Source organism: Anomaloglossus baeobatrachus, chromosome 11 (genome assembly GCF_048569485.1).
Source record: "Anomaloglossus baeobatrachus isolate aAnoBae1 chromosome 11, aAnoBae1.hap1, whole genome shotgun sequence".
Lineage (NCBI taxonomy): Eukaryota > Metazoa > Chordata > Amphibia > Anura > Aromobatidae > Anomaloglossus > Anomaloglossus baeobatrachus.
In genome coordinates this window covers 62,527,339-62,540,474 of record NC_134363.1, presented here as the reverse complement: position 1 = coordinate 62,540,474, position 13,136 = coordinate 62,527,339, and the positions used below count along the sequence as shown (strand labels likewise).

The following is a 13,136-nucleotide window of genomic DNA, read 5'->3' as shown; positions in this document are numbered from 1 at the left end:
TCCCCCAACGTGCTCCATCCGCCATGCTGCGCACTCCCCAACGTGCTCCATCCGCCATGCTGCGCGCTCCCAAACGTGGTCCATCCGCCATGCTGCGCGCTCCCAAACGTGGTCCATCCGCCATGCTGCGCACTCCCAAACGTGCTCCATCCGCCATGCTGCGCACTCCCAAACGTGCTCCATCCCCCATGCTGCGCACTCCCCATCGTGCTCCATCCCCCATGCTGCACCAGCATCAGCCTCTCTGCCCCCAGCATCAGCCTCTCTGCCCCCAGCATCAGCCTCTCTGCCCCCAGCATCAGCCTCTCTGCCCCCAGCATCAGCCTCTCTGCCCCCAGCATCAGCCTCTCTGCCCCCAGCATCAGCCTCTCTGCCCCCAGCATCAGCCTCTCTCCTCCCAGCATCAGCCTCTCTCCTCCCAGCATCAGCCTCTCTGTCCCCAGCATCAGCCTCTCTCCTCCCAGCCTCAGCCTCCCCCGGCATCAGCCTCTCTTCTCTCAGCCTCCCCCTCCCAGCCTCCCTCCTCCCAGCCTCCCCCAGCATCAGCCTCTCTCCTCCCAGCATCAGCCTCTCTCCTCCCAGCATCAGCCTCTGTCCCCAGCATCAGCCTCTCTTCTCCCAGCATCAGCCTCTCTCCTCCCAGCATCAGCCTCTGTCCCCAGCATCAGCCTCTCTTCTCTCAGCCTCCCCCAGCATCAGCCTCCCCCTCCCAGCCTCCCCCAGCATCAGCCTCTCTCCTCCCAGCCTCCCCCAGCATCAGCCTCTCTCCTCCCAGCATCAGCCTCTCTCCTCCCAGCATCAGCCTCTCTCCTCCCAGCATCAGCCTCTCTCCTCCCAGCATCAGCCTCTGTCCCCAGTATCAGCCTCTCTTCTCTCAGCCTCCCACAGCATCAGCCTCCCCCTCCCAGCCTCCCCCAGCATCAGCCTCTCTCCTCCCAGCCTCCCCCAGCATCAGCCTCTCTCCTCCCAGCCTCCCCCAGCATCAGCCTCTCTCCTCCCAGCCTCCCCCAGCATCAGCCTCTCTCCTCCCAGCCTCCCCCAGCATCAGCCTCTCTCCTCCCAGCCTCCCCCAGCATCAGCCTCTCTCCTCCCAGCCTCCCCCAGCATCAGCCTCTCTCCTCCCAGCCTCCCCCAGCATCAGCCTCTCTCCTCCCAGCCTCCTACAGCATCAGCCTCTCTCCTCCCAGCCTCCCCCAGCATCATCCTTCCCCTCCCAGCCTTCCCCAGCATCAGCCTCCCTCCCCCCAGCATCCGCCTCTCTCCTCCCAGCCTCCCCCAGCATCAGCCTCTCTCCTCTCAGCCTCCCCCAGCATCAGCCTCCCCCAGCATCAGCCTCCCCCAGCATCAGCCTCCCCCAGCATCAGCCTACACCCTCCCAGCCTACCCCAGCATCAGCCTCCCCCAGCATCAGCCTCCCCCAGCATCAGCCTCCCCCAGCATCAGCCTCCCCCAGCATCAGCCTCCCCCAGCATCAGCCTCCCCCAGCATCATCCTACCCCAGCATCAGCCTCTCTCCTCCCAGCATCAGCCTCCCCCTCCCAGCCTTCCCCAGGATCAGCCTCTCTCCTCCCAGCCTCCCCCAGCACGCCGTGCTCCTCTGCCGACACTCACAGATCCGATCGCATACACACACACACACACACACACACACTCACATCAGAACACACTCACACACATCCGATCGCATACACTCACACACACACTGACGATATCGCACATACGCGCTCACACTCACAACATCCGGAGATACCCCATGCTTCTGGCCATGTGATCCTCTGGCAGGTCCTGGAAGGTCACACCACAGTATCGCTGCCGAGAAGCAAGCGATATCCCAGGATGTTGTGAGTGTGTGGATGCGATGTGATGTGTGTGTGTGATCTGATGTGTGTCTCTGTGTGTGTTGTTATGTGTGTGCGTGTGTATGTTCCGCTGCTGCAGGACCTTGATGCGCTGGTAACTATGCTACCATGGTTACCAGCGTATCCCGTCCCCCGCTCGCACGGGAGCCCACACCAGCATACGCCGGCAGCCCCAGCAATGCGAGGGTATGTGTCGGCTGGGTTGGTGGCGTACGCTGATGTGGGCTCCCGGGGGTACAGTACTCACCTGGGAGTCGTGGCTCCGTGTCGGTTCGGGGAATGCGTGCGGGGGGCGGGGCCAGAGCGAGCGTGCATTGCGTGAGGGGGGCGGGGCGTGGCAGAGTTGCCAATGCGTGCAGGGTGCCGGGGCGAGAGGCCAATCCGTGTGGGGGGCGGAGCCTGGGCGAGCGGCCGGCCAATCCATGTGCGGGTGGAGCCTTGGCGAGCGGCCAATCCGTGCGGGGGGGGCGGGGCCAATGGCGAGCCCAGCGGCCAATCAGCTTTGTGTCACCGTAAGGACACAATTTTGAAGCAAGACAGACAGACAGAATAAGGCAATTATATATATATAGATGTGTTCACCCCAGGTGAACACATATTTAAGATTATAGTAGCGCTGCCAAAACCCCGCCCACCCGTGGCTTAACCCTGCCCACTTACACGCGACCAATTAGATTGTTGAGTAGGCAGAGTTTAGCCGCAGGTGGGCGGGGTTTTGGCGGCGAAAAGAGCAGTTTAGAGATTTTAGTGGCTCACATTGGTGATCCGGCTCCTGTCAGTCACAGCAGGGAGCCGGATCTTTGTGTCGGATCATTCGTGACCGACACCTCACTATTGAGTAGTAGCCCTCAGAGAGTGAGGAGCTGGGGGTGTTGTGGCTCCCTGAGAGACGTTGGTTGGGTCGCAGACGGTGGTCTGGGACTGGAGGCGTCGGAGACCCGGTCGCAGGGAATTGGAGAGAGGTGCCAGACTTAGTTTTGGAGATCGGTCGGCACCGGAAAATCTAGTAACCAGACTGGTACCGAGCACGGCGGGGTACTGGACCCTAGATCAGGGAGTAGCTTTGCGCAACCTGATAATTAACCTGTGGAGGATAGTCTCTTTATGAACTTTCCCCAAGAGCTCAGAGATCAAAGGCACCAACACAACGAGGGGGATAGGGTTTTACAGCTTATGCGGCCCATTGAAATCCCAAGTGTCAGCCATCGAGAGCACAGCTCCTCTATTTAAATATAGGGAGCGGGACCCCAACAGCTTCAGGCCGAGGGGTCACTCAAATGTCTAAACACAAGTGCATGAAGGCAGACCAGGACCATTAGCAATACCAATGGGGACGGATTCCAAGGACGAGCTCCCCAGAGTGGCAACGGCACCCAGAGACTTGGTTTACATCTGTGTCTGAGTCTACTTAATGGTCGCACCAACATCCACACGGCCTGAGTGAGTACACTGCTTCAAACACCCCCCCCCCCTCCCCCCCCGCATCCTTGCATCCTGCCTGCCGCATAGCCTGCACCACGCTTCCCTGCGCCATCACCATCCAGAGTCCTAGGGCCACCCCTACCCATGGAGAGAACGTCATCTGGCTGCCCCACTCCATCTCCCCCTGGTGCTTCCATCGGCAGCAGCGGTACTCCCCTGTAAATAGTCCCCTTCTTATTTTCGAGTGGCCGCAAGCCCCTGGGTCTGGAGACCCTCGAGCCACAGCAACCCCGGATCCAAGCAGTCCGACTGCTGCAGGGGCAGTACAAAGCCCCCTACATTAGATAGCTGCTAGCTCCCTCCCTCATACACTGGATCTCATCTGGTCAGTGAATGTGGAGGCGTCACTTCCCGCTGAACAAAGGAATTGGCGTCTGCGACTTTACTTGTATGCAACAAAATTAGGTTTCCATTAGTATCTTTGATCAGATTTTAGACACTTTTTTACTATCAGCATTTCCATTTTTTTTTTCTTCTTTACATACAAGAAGTTTTCTCAAGCTTTTTCTATCAAGCGTGAAAATCGGACAGTACACGGATGTCATTCGAATGTCCACTTTTCTTCATGGAGTCTTACATTTGCATTGGCCAGTTTGATCCTACACAAAAAACAAAATCCAACATTTCTCCATATCTTGGTGCAGATCACTCTGCAAAATACACGGACATGTCATCAGCCCCATAGACTGCAATGGGCAAGAGTTCTATCTGAAAAGCACAGATGAAAAGTACATGGAAAAAATATCTGTGTTTTTCAGATAGTATGCAAACCCATTATAGTCCATTGGACTGATCTCATGTCCGTGTTTTGATGTGGACCATCACTCTGCAGACATTTCCAATTTTGTTTTCATGGTATAAACTCTCCAATGTGCAGTGTCAGACTGGGGCGGCAAAAGCCCACCAGTAACATTGACTCTGGGGGCCGCTGATCAACTAAATAAAAAATATTATGTCCACAAATCTACCTGTATTTCTATAGAGTAATATGCCTGGTAGTATGTAAAATGAATGATGAGACACTTCTTTTGTCTGTACATAGTGAAACAAGTATATTTGTACCAACTACTGATGAATTTTTTTGGGGTACGTGACATACTACAGTAGCAAAGGAGCCCACCGAAGGATTCTCCTGCTCTCCAGTGGGCCAGTCCGAGCCTGAATGCATGTCTAGATGTCCGTTAAAAACTCAGAAACTCTTTGATGCCATTGAATTGTTGTTTGATTTTATGGTTGGTGGGAAAAGCCTGAGAAAAAACTTTTTCAAAATAATAAAGGAAAATAAAACAGACACTGCTGAAAATCTGATACAAAACATCCATGAAAATCGTTCCATTCTTTTCCATACAAGAAAAATCACAAATGTCCGAATAAGACCTAATACAGTATTAACTATGTAGATGGCATAAAGTCTCTACACATTGCTGAATGTCTGTGCAGAAATATACTCACAGTGCAGATTATAATATTATATCTGTATTGTGTCCATTTGTTTTGTGTGGAAATCATTGATGATTTCACCCTTTTGCAATTCAAAAGGTTTTATCTGGGTCACATTGCAACAAAATCTACCGATATCACATGGATTTAGCTGCAAACATGGGCGGGTAAAGAGGAATGACAAGGCCAGAGTGCTGGGAAGTGTGTGTGTAATATATTATACACACACATACACATACATGCACACAGTGTGTGTGTGTGTATATACAGGGTGGTCCAAAAGTAGGTGGACAGTAGGTGTAATAGGGTTATGAACAATCAGATTCCACTTTTCATTCTTCGCAGACTCTATGGAAAATGAAAGGTGGAATCTGATTGGTTGCCAAGGGCAACTGAGTCAGTTTCACTTAACACCATGTTTGATAAATCTCTACCTTCACCACCGTCGCATTTACAATCACAAAATTTTGCACACACCGCATGTGACTCAGGGAACGTCATAGATTACCGTATGTTTTGACAAGAAAATTTAACCCCGCGTTTTACAGTTACTCTCCAAAAAACCTGCCTCCATTAAAGTGATTGGAGCTGTGATCTACAGGCTATTAATAGGAGCTATGATTGGTTGCTATAGGAACAAAGGACATTTATAGTATAAGAAGCTTATGTGTGAGGTAATACTGTATGATGTCAGTGGAGAGACGGATAGAGAGAGTCAGACTGAGAGACAGACAGACAGACAGGCACAGACAGAGAAAGAGGGAACGAGACCGAGACAAACATAGACAGATAGGAAAAAAAAAGCCAGACAGACAATAAGACACACGGGGAAAAAGACAGACAGAGGCAGACAGGGAAAGAGAGAGACAGAGGGGGAAAGAGACAGATGGGAAAATAGACAGACGGGGAGAGAGACAGACATAGACAGACTGGAAAAGAGACAGAGAGAGACAGACAAGGAAAGAGACAGACAGCAAAAGAGATAGACTGGGAAAGAGTCAGACGGGGAAAGAGAGCGAGAGAGAGAGAAAAAAAGACACAGAGCGAGACTGATACAGAGACAGACAGAGAGATAGACACACAGAGACAGACAGGGAAAGAGACAGACAGAGACCGTGAGAGAGACAGTTATTATCCCGGGCAACGCCCGGGTACTACAGCTAGTGTATGTATATATACATACATACATTTTATTATATATATATATATATATATATATATATATATATATATATATATATATATATATATATATATATATATATATATATTAGTGTGTGTGTGTAATATATATAAATAATACCCCCCCCCACACACACACACACGAGTAGGCAGATAAAAGTACACGAATGGTTGCACTTTTAAAAGAAAAAATATTTATTGAGAACAACCAATAACAAATGTTTAACTATACTATAAAACAGCCATATAACACAACCACCGTATGGTAAATTCTGGACCAGACAGTTCCCCCATATGAACAAGCTATAGAAAAAGGATCTCAAAAGAGAGAAACATCCAGCAAAAATACTAAGTGCTGCTAAAAATGAATACATTACAAATACAAAGCCGTGCACAAGTATTATATAGAGGAAAAGCATGTCCAGAAAGTAACCTAAAGGAATGGCAATGATCAGCGAGCAAGGAAAATAAAGTGCATCTAGATCTCGTACACCAATGGGGAGAGAGCACCCAATGGTGTTTGATCTCTCTCTTATTGGTATCCAGAAAATAATGACCCAAAACATGCAGGAAAAAAAAAAAAAAGTCGGCCCATTCATGAAGTGTTTTTCTGTTGAAAAATACATTGTGTGCGTACACCCCTAGTGGCCGCTGCTGATTACTACAGTTTATCATTTGGCTTGTCATGTAGGAAATGGTGTGTTATCTGCAGACAGGATGTTATAGAGCAGAAGCTGAGCAGATTGGTGACATTTTTCCCATAAAATCAATTACAAAACCTATGTTACAGAATTGCATTGTATCCGTAAAAATCTAACACTATACTGCGGCATTCAATTTTTATTTCCTCGCACCCACCAGACTTGAATGGGTGAGTCTCATCAATTTCAGAGTCAAATCGCAGCATGATATATATATAATTTTTTTTTTTTTTTTTTAGCCCACTTGGTATGAGAAAAAAATCCAAAACGTTTATCTGCATTACCTCGTTCAATAACATTGGTCTGATTGCAATACTTATTCTTTATTGGTTTGCACTCATCAGATTAATACAGTAGCGTGAGCGAACCCTCACTTGCATTTTATCCATTGATATTCCTGGTGTTAGTATATGAGTCTAGTGGACGGTTCTACACAGTGATTGACAGTTTTCATACGTTGTTATATTTTAAGCATCAACTATGATAAAACACATCAATTTTTATAAAGATCAACCTTGTCTAAGGCTGATTACATTGGGAGCGCCATATGTGATCTTGTATATAGTGTTGAGCGGATCCGAACTGTAAAAATCCGGATCCGTGCGGTTTCAGCATCCGATCCGGGTCCAACCCGAACGCGGGAATCCGGCTGCACGATCCGGGATATTTTTTTCTCTCTCTCTCACTCTCACTCTCACTCTTAGGCTGGGGCCACACGGGGACTACTGCGATCCACTTGCATGAGACTCGGCTCGTGCTGGCAGTACAGCAGAGCCGAGTGTCATGCCTGTGTCCTTGCAACTGAGGTCCGTTCGTGCGAGCAGACCTCAGCTGCGGGGGGCGGGCCGGCACTCAGGAGAGGAGGGAGGGATTTCTCTCCCTCTCTCCTGTGTAGCCGGGTATTGCCATTCTCGCACTGCACTGGCAGTACACCGATGTACCGCGAGTGCAGTGCGATTTTTCTCTCGCCCCATTCACTTGAATGGGTGCGAGAGAAAGAGACTCAGCTTACAATCGCAGCATGCTGCGATTGTTTTCTCAGTCCGATTAGGGCTGAGAAAATAATCGCCCATGTGTGCTGACACACAGGCTAGAATTGGTCCGAGGGGAATGCGATGTTTTATCGCACTCCACTCGCACCGATTTTCTCGCCGTGTGGCTTAGCCCTAACTCTCTCTCGTCCCGGATCTGCTCCCCATTCACATACATGGGTCCGGATTCCGGATCGGATCCGGACTTCTTTTCCAACCCGCAACTGATCCGCCGGACCCGGATTATTAGAAGTCCGCTCAACTCTACTTGTATATCTTTCTAAAGCTGTCATTGAAGCAGAATATGGACCTTGTGGTCACTATTCCTGTATGAGGGCTTGTCGTCTCGGGAGTAATGGTCCTGCAAGCCCACCTGACCACAGCTCCTCTAGCAGCTGCTATATCGATGATTAACATTAGATACGGCGGTATGTTTCCTCTTTTGATGTAGAATCTTATTCACTCTCCTTTACTCACTTTTTTTGTGCATTTATCCATTTATAAGACCTCCATATTTCTCACTTGAAATAAGTGTCCGTGGTTCAGTGGTATATTCCTGTAAATCCAAAAGGTTTTCAATAGGTCTTGAAAGTATTCATCATTTCTATTTCTGAAAAAAAAAGAATAAGAAGTATGAACGCATTGAAATTTAACAATGTCCATCAGGTCTATAACACTTGCTGCAGCAAATTACTGAGCTGAGCTGCTAATGTCATCTATATTGGCAAAGCAGCTGGAAGCCTAGTGATTAGCTGCAGCGGTTACAAGAGCTGTAGATGCTGATTACAGCCGGGGATGTCTTGTTAGAGCTGAATTAGTGCTAGCAAAATAAACTAAACAGTGGTCTTAGCATACCTGGAGCAAAAGACCTAAATCACGCATCCCAAAATCATACTTTGATCTAAAGCCGCCAGGCAAAAATGTAAATACTTGAACATGAGTTTCTTGGTTTAACATTCTGACCAGACTGTATGAATCCTCTGCCACGTCATGACGAACCTCTGAGTGGGTCCCTAATCTATGCCTTGAAAGTGCAGCACCGCACGCCAACCACTGCAGCAGCGACAATGCACCGGCAGGGAAGGTGACCTGGTGCCTCACAACACCCATGCTGCAAAGCAGAGTCCCCATGATTCCAGGACACACCGCCCCACTGACAAAACCACCACCACAGCGGCCAATACACAGCACCAGAACTCCTTGAAGAGAGCTGTGCACCTGCCCTGCTGGTGCATTGTCACTGCTGCAGCGGTTGGCGTGCGGCGCTGCACTTTCAAGGCATAGATTAGGGACCCACTCAGAGGTTCGCCATGACGTGGCAGTGGCTTCATACAGTCTGATCAGAATGTTCTAGCATTTAATTTTTGCTTAGTGGCTTTAGATCAAAGTATGATTTTGGGATCTGCGATTCATGTCTGTCTCTCCAGGTGTGCTAAAGGATGGTCTTATTAATTTGGAAGTGAGAATGACTAACTGTCCAGGCTTTCAAAAACACCAAGCTTTGGAGGGGTGGTCCACTACTAGGATTAGGCCTTCTCATTCCCCAAAAAACTACACCTCTCCCATACCACTACCGTTTCACAAGAGGTGCCACTGAGACGTATAAGTGCTTAAAGGGAACCTGTCGCCAGATTTGGGGCCTATAAGCTGCGGCCACCACCACTGAGCTCTTATATACAGCATTCTAACATGCTGTATATAGGAGCACAGGCTGCTGTGTAGAACATAAAAAACACTTTATAGTACTCACCTAGGAGGTCGCTCCGGTGCAGACCGGTCGGATGGGCGTCTCCGTTCTCCGGGACCGGCGCCTCTTCTTTCGGCCATCTTTGTTCTCCTGAAGCCGGCATACATGACGCGTCCTACGTCATGCACACAGGCCTGTATTGAGGTCCTTTGCAGGCGCACTACAATACTTTGATCTGCCCTGCTCAGGACCTCAGTGCCGACAAGCGTGTAAGATGACGCATCATGCACGCCGGCTTCAGAAGAAGAAGAACAAAGATGGCCGTAAGAGGAGGCGCCAGTCCTGGAGAACATAGACGCCCATTTGACCACTCTGCAATGGAGCGACCTCATAGGTGAGTATTATAAAGTGATTTTTATGTTATACCCCGCGGCCTGGGCTCTTATTTACAGATGTTAGAATGATGTATATAAGGGCCCACTGGTGGTGGCCGCAGCTTATAGGCCCCAAATCTGGTGGAAGGTTCCCTTTAACATGAAATGAGTGGAGGTGAGTATAAGCTTTTTATTTTAATGGAGCCAGACATGGGGAATCAGAAGGGGTTGTTCAAGTAGTAGACAACTCTCCACTTAAAAAAAGTCGCAAGTCCATTCTTCTGACATTTTCTGCTAGAAAGACACTCGACACTTTCTAATGCGAAATGCAAGTCAATAGGAAGGCTAGAAAGACACTTTGAAGATGCTCGGATGTTTTCGGGGGTTTTTTTGTTTGTTTTTGTTTTGTTTTTTTTAGTTTTTCATCAATTTTGGGGGGTTCAAAAAGAATTTTCTTTGTGTAATAAATTACAAAAAAAGGTTTGGCAAACATCAATTAAAAGAAAAATTGCTCCAAGGAAACAACCCAAAAAAAGCCTGCAAAACCTCAGAGAAAAGGTACAATATTTGAAGTTTTCTTCAAAAACTGACCGCCAGAAAAAGATACAGTGTGAACAGACCCTAACAGCTCTATTATGTTAAACCTCTGCCACTCACAATAACAATTTAAACTAGACTTTTTTTTAAGGGGGTTGTGCATTTGTTAAATGGTAAAGATAAAATAAAGTGATAAAATTAGGGACAGTGCCGTTCTGGTGATGGCGCTGTGTCTCCCCGGTGGTCACATGAAATTGATTGGCCAGACAGAAATGTGAAGGCTGCTGCCAGTGATAGGCTGCAGCGCTCACGGGACGTAATCATGTTATATAATTGTCAGAAGACACAGGATTGATATTATTGGAGCTGCGCCGGTCTGAGAAGTATGTGTTTTTAATTTTATTTTTGCAACTTTAGTATTTCAGAAGGGGTTGTTCAGTACTACAGAACAGAGTATATGTTTATCACGAAATGACAAAGTCTACTACACAGCAAAAAAAGGAATACAAGTCAACAGATGCTTAAAAGGAACCAGACAGATTCATGTTGCCCAAACCATGGACCATCAATCGGCAGAATATAAAAAAATGGGTTGTCATGCCGTGCTGCCGAATAGATTCAGGAGAGCAATCGATATGATCAGCAGATTTTATTGTTCATAGTTCTACGCGTTTCGGAGATAGTATGCTCCTTCTTCAGGATATGACCATAACAATGTACCAGTAGCTTCATGCTGCCCGAACCATGGACGGCATGAATTGTCTGGCCGACCTTCTTACAGCTAGGTATGTTTTTACTCTGAATTGTTGTGGTGTTTCACAAAAAACACTGAAAAGCCAGCCAAGGACTATGTATCTGGGATGACTAGTATGTGATGTGTCCCGGGTAGCTTCTCCCACTCCCTATGATTGGTAGGTCTTTCCTAATCAGTCTACAGGAGCAGGCAGGGAGCTAATAGGACTAATCAGCCGAAGCACCTAGTCCCCAGCCAGCTTTTCCAGGTATGTTCTCTGAAACGGTGGGTGCAGATAATGTGTGATCAGGGCTTTTCCCCTGTTCCCATTGTTCAATGGCCATGGTTGAATGTAAACTATATAATTGTAGTGACCTGTTATTCTTTCAATATGTTCTTCATTCAGTTATATTATGCCATGGGGCAGTGGTGGACACAGAAAAAAAGAGGCATTGTGCAAGAACAGCCCAATAGTTCATCATAATGCACAATTCCACCTGTTTTGTAGATAGAAATGGGCCCCTTACCTCTTGGGCCCCAGGTTGATATGTCTGCCTCTGTTATGGGGCACTTGCACGAATCGTGTCGCCTCCCGGACTTCAATTGATGTATTTCATAAAATATTTTTGCTTAAACAAATTTTTAATGGAAACAACTCCAAAAATTGACCGCAAGTACTAAGGCCCCTTTCACATTGCATCCTGATCTCCATTCAGTGGTCCCATCGGTGCTTTCATCTGAACCCCCTGCAAACCGGGTTTTGAACGTATGCGGTGACGGGGCCATTGACTATAATGGTGCAGTCAGAGACACTGTACGCCCTGTCGTGCACCATTTTTGGGAGTATACGCTTTCTGGAGGTGGACACCCAGATGTAGTATACTTTGGAGATCAGAATGCGATGTGAAAGGGGCCTAACATTTATTTTTCACCTGAAACCACAATCTACGTGTCTCATTGATAATGCAACCCCTGCCAAAAATTATGGAATCATGAAAAACAAACAAACAAAATAACACTCCGATACATCACTAGTATTTTGTTGCACCACCCCTGGCTTCAATAACAGCTTAAAGTCTCTGAGGCATGGACTTAATGAGTGATAAACAGTACTTTTCATCAATCTGGCTCCAACTTTCTCTGATTGCTGTTGCCAGATCAGCTTTGTGGGTTGGAGCCTTGTCATGGACCATTTTCTTTAACTTCCACCAAAGATTTTCAATTGGATTGAGATCCATACTATTTGCAGGCCATGTCATTGACCTTATGTGTCTTCTTTCAAGGAATGTTTTCACAGTTTTTGCTCTATGGCAGGATGCATTATCATCTTGATAAATGATTTCATCATCCCCAAACATCCTTTCAATTGATGGGATAAGACAAGTGTCCAAAATTTCAATGTAAACTTGGGCATTTATTGAAGATGTAATGACAGCCATCTCCCCAGTGCCTTCACCTGACATGCAGCCCCATATCATCAATGACTGTGGAAATGTACATGTTCTCTTCAGGCGGTCATATTTATAAATCTCATTGGAACAACATCAAACAAAAGTTCCAGCATCATCACCTTGCCCAAGGCAGATTCGCGATTCATCACTGAATATGACTTATATCCAGTCATCCACAGTCCATGATTGCTTTTCCTTAGCCCATTGTAACCTTGTTTTTTTCTGTTTAGGTGTTAATGATGGCTTTTGTTTAGCTTTTCTGTATGTAAATCCCATTTCCTTTAGGCGGTTTCTTAGGCTATGTGCACACGCTGCGTTTTTTTGACGCTGCGTTTTTGTGCGTTTTTGGCCGCTAAAAACGCACAAAAACGCACCTGCGTCGAAAAACCGCGGCAAAAAACGCACGCGTTTTGCCGCGATTTGGTGCGTTTTTTTGCTGCGTTTTGCTGCGTTTTTGCTCACTGCGTTTTTTATCAGTGAACAAAAAAAAAAAAGGTCTGATGTCATTTCCTTCTTCAATGTGTTCTTCATTCTCCACTAGTGTATGCAGAAGAGCAGACAGCTGCAGAACTACAAGGCTCAGCATCCTCGATCCAATAGTGTATGCAGGACAGCAGACAGCAGCTGTCGAACTACAAGGCTCAGCATCCTCCATCCAA

At 47.4% G+C, this 13,136-nt stretch overlaps 1 protein-coding gene and 1 long non-coding RNA gene across 2 annotated transcripts in view; one reads left to right on the top strand and one right to left on the bottom strand.

Annotated features, from left to right (window-relative positions):
- The window catches only part of BCAT2 (branched chain amino acid transaminase 2), an 84,884-nt gene that overhangs the window by 13,074 nt on the left and 58,674 nt on the right, over window positions 1-13,136 (top strand). The window lies entirely within an intron of this gene.
- LOC142256482 (uncharacterized) overlaps window positions 1-13,136 on the bottom strand; it is a 139,230-nt gene that overhangs the window by 112,875 nt on the left and 13,219 nt on the right. The window contains exon 2 of the long non-coding RNA XR_012727528.1: window positions 8,173-8,305. This is a non-coding gene — a long non-coding RNA (uncharacterized LOC142256482). The remainder of the gene's footprint in view (window positions 1-8,172; window positions 8,306-13,136) is intronic.